Source organism: Podarcis cretensis, assembly GCF_951804945.1.
Source record: "Podarcis cretensis genome assembly, chromosome: 4".
NCBI classification, from domain to species: Eukaryota; Metazoa; Chordata; class Lepidosauria; order Squamata; family Lacertidae; genus Podarcis; species Podarcis cretensis.
In genome coordinates, this window is record NC_137173.1 from 67,947,294 (window position 1) to 67,957,800 (window position 10,507).

Genomic DNA, 10,507 nt, shown 5'->3' on the forward strand with positions numbered 1-10,507 from the left:
CTGTGGCAGATGAACCTACTGGAAAATAATTATACCTACATAGCTGACAACCATAGAATATATTGAAATGAATATTATTGGGCTTTTCTTAATTCAGACCACAAACCAATTTTATTCGGTCTTCAGAGGCCCTGCCGTTTTTCTTTTTTAATTGTTCATAATTTCACTTGTCATGAGGGAAGTTATTTTCAAAAATGGGGCAAAAAGTACATGAATGTTACATATTTTTTAAGAGGGGGTATCATGTCTACAAATCTTATGCCAGAAACGGCAAACCTTATTCAAAAAGTCTTAGTATATAGAACTGCCTTCCACAACCTGCAACAACAAATGCAAAGTCTACCTTTGCATAGTAAACCTGGTTTCTGCACACACCATCAAGACAAGCAGTGAACATGATCAGAATTCAAGGCACATTCCAGCCAGGCAAAATAATAATAATAATAATAATAATAATAATAATAATAATAATTAATAATAAAACAAATTTATTATTTATACCCCGCCCATCTGGCTGGTATTTCCCCAGCCAAAAGCATTCAAGAAGGGCATAAAGTGGGGCTGGTGAGAGTTTTTGACTTACAGAGAGTCCCAAGAGTTAGACCTAGAGACCTGGGGGCCACTCCCAGCCTCAGGTTCCCCATTCTGGTCTAGAGGCAAAACTTTGTGGTGGAGCACAACAAGGCTGCGAGTGTCACAGGATTTGCCATCAGCAGTACATTGAAGTGTGTCGCGGGATCTGAATTTGTTCCAATCCAATTATAATATTTGGACTTGGTTATTGGTTACTATTCATTTGTCAAATGGGAATTCATTGCAGTTGGAGCTAACAGCATGCAAATGTATTCCATAAGGTGCCCACTTGCTTAAAATCAAAAACCTTCTGTTGGCATAGCTTGCTGAAGCATTCAGCAGCTGGGTACAGTCACCTAACCATTCCCTCCAGCAGCTGTGTTTGCTAACTGGCTCTGCCCTCATTTAAACTAGCTGTCATGGCAGTCCAGAGGATCAGAGGGAAGTGAAAATAATTCAGAGTCAACAACTAGCAACTCAACAACAACATCAACAACAAAATAGCAGCCAAAACAAAGCAAAGAAAATTTCAAAAGGAAGGAAAAGCATCCATATCTATCTATCATCTATCTATCTATCTATCTATCTATCTATCTATCTATCTATCATCTGTCTGTCTGTCTGTCTGTCTGTCTGTCTATCTATCTATATCTCCAGCTGGCAAGGTAAGACAGGCATTTATTACAAACCTCTAGAACAGATCAATATCTCCCTACTGAAATCTGACCAAGTTGATGTATAATTTTTTTAAAGGAAAGTTTTAAATAAATCAACCAAACAACCAAGTAGGGTGAGCAAAACAAACAGAAAGCTCCATCTTTCAAATCTGGCTCTAAAATTACATTTGCTGTAGTGGATAGCATAAATGTATTATTGCTGCAAAGTGGATCCAGAATAGCATGGCAATGATTCCTGTCAGCATATTTGTGCAACTGTTGTGAACGAGCCCCCCCCCTTGTCTAAAGTTTCTGCTGTATTCAGACTTTCTTTGACCCACAATGCGTCAAAAATGGGCTGTGTTGGTGTGCAAGGTGGGGGGGAAACCCCTCATTTGATATGCCACAGCACAGTCTATGTCTGTGGAGGTTTGTTTCAACCACTTCTCTTCCACTTTGGAATGCTTGCCTAGTTCACTTCATGCCTAAACTTAAGTGTAAAGGGGATCCACCATATCAAAGTGTAGTGAAGCCTTGCTCCTGATGTTGTGTCCACTAACCGGGCTCTGTCTCCATGTGTTGGGAGAAGGTCTGAGTGGACAATCAGTTGTATTGCTGGAGGCTCTTCCATGTGATTGGGTAAACCTTTATCCTTTTGTCATGTGGAGTCCATGTAGCAGAGCCAGAGCCGGATTTAGGTTTGATGAGGCCCTAAGCTACTGAAGGTAATGGGGCCCTTTATATGTCCAGCTGTCCTTTGTCAACAACAAATTGTCACTGTTTTTTTGTGTGTGTTGAATATATGCTATATGGTAATTTATGGACCTAATAGGTATCTAAAGCCATTTGCACATAACAAAATATGTATTTTATCACAGTAATTGTGTAGTATATTAATAGTGAAATTTTTGGGGGGCCCCAAGAGAGTGGGGCCCTAAGCTATAGCTTGTTTAGCTTATATGTAAATCCAGCACTGAGCAGAGCCTATGAAGGCAGCTTCTGTTCACACCCTTTCTTCTCTCTCTGTGAGGACTACTGTGTCACCCAGGCACAGCGAGCCATTTCCCATGTCTGCCATATTCACAGTGGAAGGAGAGGGAGTCGGAGCAGGTTGTGCAGTTACCTTGGGTGCCTTGTGTGCTTGGAAGGAGCTGGCCTGAGAAAAAAAGCAATAGCTAAGGGAGCCTTAGGGTACATGACACCTAGAGAACCAATTCTGTTGTTCTCGAGTCTGGGAACTTTGTTTTCAAAGAGTTCTCAAAGCCTCCACTAAGGAACATTTCCAAGGAAATCATCGTTGATTTGATTTATTATATTTCTATTTCATGACAATTAATAGACAAAGTGTATCATTTGACAATATTGCCCTGTAAGCCAGCTGTGTGACCTGAAGTCCAATAGATACTTCAAATGCAAGGCCAGAATGAGATATGTACACAGACATGTTTATCTCAGATTTACAGGAGAGAATATTATTTGCCAGCTGTTGGGACTGATGTGTACACTTGAGGTGGTGAGGTGCTGTAGCAGTCATGGGAAATATCCAGCAACAGATGAACAGGCTGAGGACATTGCAGCACCTCTGCCTGTTGTTCATTTGGCCATTTCTTCTCTGCCACCTCATGCACTTAGACCCCCCCCCCCACTGCCCCTCCTCAACATCAATACAGAACTCTAGTCCTCCCAGCATTAATTAGCTTAATGTTTGGCATTCAGATAGCTGAGGGTTAATCCTCTGTCTCCTTTCATTTTTCAACAAGTGAGCCTTTTGGCCATCTGTGCTAGAGGATTCGCTGACAGGACCTTAATCTAAGCTGAGAGAGATTGATTTCAGGCTCTCTCTTCCTGTTTTATGGCCACCTTTTGTTCATTACCACATTTCTATCAAGCAAATGAACAGCCAAGCGAGGCCATGTGTTTTGCTGACATTTTCACGAGAGGATTCGGTATTGCCAGCCGTACAATAGTTGAAGATCTGAAAGGTTAATGTACCCTCAGGATTGTGTAGTCTGATTCTCCCCCTCCTGAAACCTAAATGCATAATCACCTCCTTAATCAATGCCTTTAACCTTTCTGAATTTCATCTGAGATGTAATGTTATAATGAATCCAAGATTCAAAGGGTGAAATGAGTGGGAAATGGTGGCAAAGCATCTTCTCTGAAGTGGAGGTGGTGGGGGAGGAGGAATGAAATGGCTTTTGGGGAAAAAATATATAACAGGCTGCTGTTATCTTGGCAGTTCTGCCACATCATGGGCTGCAATGATATAATGGCCCCTGAGCAAGAGGTAGGCTGCTTGGGCTGTTGACGCAGATGCCATAAGACAGGCCTATCGAGACAACTGCAGCATACCAGTGCTGTACTGGGTGGTTTGCCAATGCTTGAAAATCCATTTATTTTGCAATCTTAACTGGGCAGCAAAAAGAGGTTGGTAGATTCTCTGTTGGATTGCCATACATGGCTGGGCTCATCAAGCTTGATGAGTTACAGGTTGTGCACTAAAGCAGCAAATAAGATCTATAGTTCATCTGATACAGGATGTGTATGGCAATGTGCCATATTTCTCTATCTGCATACTACATACTCACATGGTTGCATTGCCCTGTGTTCAACTGTCACAGACCAAGGTGAAGAGATACACCCTCAATTAAGAGGGAAGTTTCACAGTTTGGGAGACATGAAGGAGAAGACTCTCTTACCAGGCCATCACCCCTTGCTCCTCTGAGGGAGATGGCACCCTAAGATGGCCTATCTGTCTTGTAGATTGCAATGTCCTGGCTAGCGAATAAGAGAAGAGAGGCTTTTTCACACACATGAAAATAGACTTCACCTCTCTTTGTTTACTATCATTTGAGAAAGATGGAAGGCTCAAGCTTCACACTCTGCTTTGCTTAGGATACAATCCAACCATGGGATGCTGGTGCTGTGTTTATTGTGATGCCCACCAATCTTTTTGCCAGCAGTACTCCATGGAAAGTTCTAAAGCAGGGCATTCTGGAGGTGGGGATGGACTGATCTGACCTGCAGTCTGCTGGATTTCAAGCCAGTCCCAACAAAAATGACAAATGTTGTTCATCTTTATTGATGTGAATGCTCCATTGTGAAATTGCATTGTGGGGAGGGGGTATTTGCTTCTGTATGGGCCACTGAGTTTACTACGTGGTTAATTGTAGCTTCCTCATGTATACAAGCATCACACACACACTCTCTCTCTCCACTTCAAACATGACAGTGTACACCACAATGGCACATGCTGTGCATTCTTAATGCACAGCCACTTGGCTCACTTCTTTCAGCAATTTGCTGCCAAGGCTCTGCAGAGTGATGGGAAAACTCTCCTCCCCTTCCCTGCAGAATTAATCAGGCAAAAGAACCCACTATCTTATATAAGGAAAAGGGGGCACTTCATGAGGATCGTGTTTCTAATGGTTTGAACTTCAATCATTTTATTATCCCCTGGGGGTAAATTTGCCTCCTGGAATTCATTTTCGGTATTACCCATTATTTCTTTCCAGGGATTTAAATAAATGTATTTCATCAATTTTTATATCTTGAAAATACATAAATTATAATGAGATTCAGGAAAGCCATATGCACATTTTCCTCTTGAGGACAGCGTGTATTATAGAATCCTGCTGCTTGTCAATTTCAGTCACATTGATTATTCAACTATTCTGCATTTTCTTATTTCCTGCAATGCACTGGCCATTTAGATGCAGATCAAATAGCTTCCATTTGATCAATACAGAATGGCTTCCTAAGAGAAAGTCATCTCCTTTGTTGTTGTAGTTGTTCACTCAGGTATATCTTTCATAACAGACACTTTTCCCCTACCCTAACAGTATGAAATTCACTATTCTCTTTAGCCACCTGTGCCCCAGCCAATTATGTGTCTTGTAACTAAAAAGTACCACCACTCCTTCCACCTCTGATTACTCAGTGGAAAGAACCATCATCTGCAAGTTCAGTTGGTAACAACACAAGTATGTCCAAGTTCATCATTTTGCAAACACAAAGTCTGATGATGATGATGATTTTTTAAAATAACTTACTACATTTCCCAAGATCTTAATCATATCTGATCTATTAAACAGTTGTCTTTTCCTGCCATTCTGGGCCCCTCTTGTGGTGATGATGGTGAAGACAAAGAACAGCGAGAGCCACCGCGACCTATTCACTGGCTTGTTGAGAGCCAGTGTGGTGTAGTGGTTAAGAGCGGTAGACTCGTAATCTGGGGAACAGGGTTCATGTCTCTGCTCCTCCACATGCAGCTGCTGGGTGACCTTGGGCTAGTCACACTTCTTTGAAGTCTCTCAGCCTCACTCACCTCACAGAGTGTTTGTTGTGGGGGAGGAAGGGAAAGGAGAATGTTAGCCACTTTGAGACTCCTTCGGGTAGTGATAAAGCGGGATATCAAATCCAAACTCTTCTTGGTATGTTTCCGCTCTTCCTCAAGGCCCAATGGCATGGTAGTCAGAAGCTGGTTGCTAGGTGGGGCAGAGCTGCTTGACTAGCTTCCCAGATTGGTGGGTTTCTGTAGCTTACAGGGAAGGGGAGTGGTAAGATTGTGAGGAGGTCAGCATGGTGCAAACAGGGCATGAGGAGCACTGAATTGGCTCCGCCAGTGTCTTTGCACCATGCTGAACTCGCTACCTGTTTGCCCCTCCTTCTCACAGTAAGTAACTGTGATTCAGTTGGCAGGAGGCTGGTGAAGTGGATCTGCCCTCCTTAGTGAGCCACATCTGATGGCAGTGCATGGTGATACTGTTACTCCACCTCAGCACATCCATCCCTCTTCCTGTAGAGCAAGCTACTGCAGCAATCTCTGTTGTATGTTTGATTCCTAATTGCCAAGAGTTAACTGTTAGCTCACCACCTGCAGAGCTGGATTGAGACCTTTAGAGGCTGTAAGCACTAAAACATAGGGCCTCCCTAAATGTAATTCAAAATAAAAACAATACTAAGCATGAAATTTTACTTTTTTTAATGACATAAAACTTGCATTCTGAAATGCACATGCACATTCTGAAATGCACATGCATGTATATATGTGCAACACGTGCTAGATGCCCACTAATTTAGATTGGGATAAGTAATAAACAGAGAACAGAAAAATGTAGCATGTAAGCAAGTTTAGTAAGCAAGTCCAACAAATTTCTGACTTCTCCCTTGATATCTACTTTGATGCTTTTTTTAAAAAAAAATCAAATGTCAAATTCTTTCCAAAATCTCTCTCTCTGTGTCTCTCCACCCTAAGCCCATGCATAGTGTGCTTATTGGATAATGAAGCAGTAACCAGCCCGATATCATTTAGACTACATGGGCAAGGAAACACAGTAGGTATTGAATCTGTGATAAATGTAAGTGCTTGTAATGAGATGGAGCCGTTCTGTTTTAAGGGGATAGCGTTTATTTAATACAAGCCACATTAGTTAAGTTCAGTTGCATCAACATCTCTTACTTCGGTGAGGAAAAGAATTAAACGAATCTTTTTGGGCGGAAACCAGGCAGAGATGAACTCTTTCGATTTCAAAGGGAGTGGAGAGAGAGATTTAAGTACGTACTTAACTTTTCCACTGAAATCAATGGGGTGTTAAAGTGCTTCACTGGCAGGGTTACATTGATCATGCTCCGCACCACCAAATGTGTCTGACGCTTTTGCTTTGGGTTTGTCCCCTGCCCAAACCTGTTTGTTTAAGATACTCATTGAGTGAATGGAGGAGAACCTAAGTGCCACTGATAACAAATATTAATATAATGGTTGCAAGTCCTTGAGAGCCTTATCAAATGTTTCAGAATCTTTAAAACTTCAAGCACTCTCACTTCACGGTACCTTTAAAAAAAGGGACGTTTCATTATAAAAACCCATCCACTTAACATGTTCCACTAATTCTCTTCTGCTACCCACCAAATAAATATTTCACAGAAAATCTTGCACATCAATCCTGTGCAGTTACTGATTTCTTTAAAGTGCAAGAAGTCTAGAGTCTTTAACTAGCAGGGGGGAAAGAGATCTACATAACCCGATTCCCTGCACTGAAGCAGAAGACGGCGTATTCATTCAGTACTCATAAAAATCAGTCCCACCTTATCCAGAGCAGAGTATAGGATAAAACAAAAGCAGGAATTTCCATATGACACTTCCTACATTTGCGTGGACAGGCGGAGTCCCCAGATCCCGAGCGGTCCCCCCCCCCGTCATGTGGAATAATGACTCAAGACAACGTGCTATGGGATTAAATTGGCCACAACTTTATTAAATTTCAAATGTGGGTAGACCTTGGCTCAGGCATTGGGCGTTCTCCCTCCCCAGTCCCCAGCCGGGGACCTAGGGAGCATCAGGGTTATCCAGTGTGTGGGGGGGATGGGCCGGCTCTGGAGAACATATGTTCAAGCAGAGATAGCTGCCCCCATTACGCCGCCGCCAAAGGGGAGAGAAATGACGACCTTTCAGAGTATGGTCACAGCCTCCCTTCAGAAACCCCTTTAACGGGGAACCCTGGTATCGCCGCCGCAAAGAGGAAGATGGACTAAAGGATTCCGCCCAAGGCCTGATGCCGCCAAAGTTGTGACGTTATGCTACGGGAAAGGCGAAACCTGCCAATGCAGGGAAATTCATTTCCAGCCCGTTAACAGCGACCTTAACGTAGCAGCGCCCGCATACCTGTGAAGAAAAGTTAACCTGCAAAACCTGTGAAGAAAAGTTAACCTGCAAAAGAAGACATTAACTGAGGGTGGGTAGGGTGGGAGAAGCTCTGGAGCCAAGTGAGGATTCCCAGGTAAGATCCTCCCTCTATTGTGTGGGCAGGTAATCCCTCCCCTACCTGGCCCGGTCTCCTTGGCAACGCTTCCCCCAGGTGGGATTGGACAACTGACTGAGGTAGGCGGAGACCTCCAGGTATCCCACCTGAGGGAAGGCAAAGCCAAGCCTATGCTGATGGAGCCGCTCCAGATCCAGGGCTGCACGCTTCCACGCAAAGGGCGCCCCCCGTTTTAAGCGGGGAGCAGTCATTGCCACATACTTTGCCATGTATTTATCTGTTACTCCTTCACACTTACCAAACACCTGTTATTGAACCAGAATTCTTAAAAAGTGGTGAGGAAAGGGTTTTACTTTTTGACAAATGTATTTTATGGAATAAAATGAGGGTAGCAAGTTCTTCCTGAGGGGCTTGGGAGTACAGAGCTAGCATACCCTCCAGCATTTCTCCAATGAAAATGGGGACATCCTATTCCATAACAACTCCTTTATTTACACCCTACATTCCATTTGACTAGGTTATCCCAGCTACTCTGGGTGGCTTCCAACATGTGTAAAAACATAAAACATCAAACATTAAAATGAGTGGGGATTTGAACTCTAGTCTCCCAGGCCCTAGTCTGCCACTCTAACCATTACACCACATGGTTTGTCAGTGTCATGTCGTCCCTGACCATTCGCCATGCTGACTGGTGAGTGCATGGTGTTGTACAAAATGGCAGGTTGCATGGCCGGGCTGGGGAAAGGGGTACACATTTGTTGGTTTGGCTCAGGTGCCAAGGTTTCTTGGGCTGGCCTGGGGGAACGGGGGTTCCTTAAAAACTCTCAGTACTCTTCACAAACTCCCAGGATTCTTGGGGGGAAGCCATGATGGTTTAAAGTAGCACCATAGCGCTTTAATTATACTGTGTGGTTGTGTTATAGCTTTAAGAGGGACTGTTAGTTTTTGAGAGGTTTCTCTTTTTCTTTCGTTTGGTGCAGCCTTAGAACTGGTTCCTTAAAAGCTTGTGTTTGGTGGTAATGAAGATCACTGCTGCGAAGGTACCAGAGTCTCCTGAGTATGGCCTGAAGATCAGAACCAAGGGGTGGACTACAAACGATAGGTTAGCTCATTCTTCATATTGACCTCACCCAAGGGATGTTACAGAGCGGTTGTCGTGCAGATGCATTGGGCACCAAATGGGCCCAGGGGAGAGGAGACATGGGTCCCTGTCGATGGAAGCAGAGAATGGGGAAGCCCTAGAGATATGCGGGAAAATATTTTCAAGTCGTTGGTTTTATTATTTATGTTTGTTTGAATATGACTGTAACCAACCACCAAAGAAATTCCAAAATTCGCATTAGAGCAATGCCATTATTATTTCCTACCCAAAATGTTACAAAATAGTTCTCAAGGTTTTGCATTATCCAAAACTGTTCATCATACTAGAAGATAAACCAAGCAAGGGTGGGTCGGTGGGTGGGTGTTTGGGTGTGAATTTGGCTGATGTTGTAGCCATTGGCAGTATTTGCGTTAAGTTATAGTCTAAACCTGGAATGTGGAAAAGGACATGCCCTTTGAGCTCTGTTAGGTGCCCTTTGAGCTCTGTTAGACTGCCCACAAAGAAGCATTCCTACACAGGCAGTCCCTGAGTGGTGAAAGGTTTCAGGGGTGGCAGCACATACCTCAGGTGTGGATTCCTTACAATGAAGGGCACAACAAACTGTGGTGTATTTGTAATGTATGATATCATAGATCATGTAGCATATGATTATTCCAGCATAAGATTGCAGGCCAGATCATAAGCAGAGCAATTGTGGGTGGTTGTGGAGACAGCTGGTGATGAAAGCAGCAACATGTATGCCATGAGGAAGGAAGGAAGGAAGGAAGGAAGGAAGGAAGGAAGGAAGGAAGGAAGCTAGGAAACTTGTTTAGCTTATACGTAAATCCGGCCCTGGCTGTGGAGAATGTATCCTACATTTTCATTTTGCAAAATATGTCAGCACAAACATACTTTAGTGCTGAGGAATTAAACAAAGAGAAGAGAAGCAGAAGCTATGTACACTCAAGTGAAATTCAGCAATAATTTATTCAGCTCATTCAACGCTTCCCCAAGTGCCTGTTCGATCTCAAACGGAATATGAGGAGCATATGGAACTATAGATTTGGAAATTGACCCTCAAGTAGCAACCCTTTTCATGAGTGTAATTGTTTTAGTTAGTAATAACTATTCTTCTCCAGTTTTAAATATTTTAAGGAAAAGTTTCCACCTAATTGTGAATCTGTTGTCTGTTTTTTGCCTCCTGAGACCAGTAAACATATGGTAGTAGAGACTGACAACCCTACAATCAAAGAAATATTCATGCTTTTATGATCATTGTAGAGCACATAACTTCCAATGCTAGAGCAAAATGAAGTGGGTTTGAACAAGAGCAGAACCTCTGGCAACTTTTATATGAGCAGCAACAGCTCAGGACCACAAAGAAATAACCTGGACCAGAAAAGTTTATGCAAACAATTTTTTGCCCCTGCAAAATC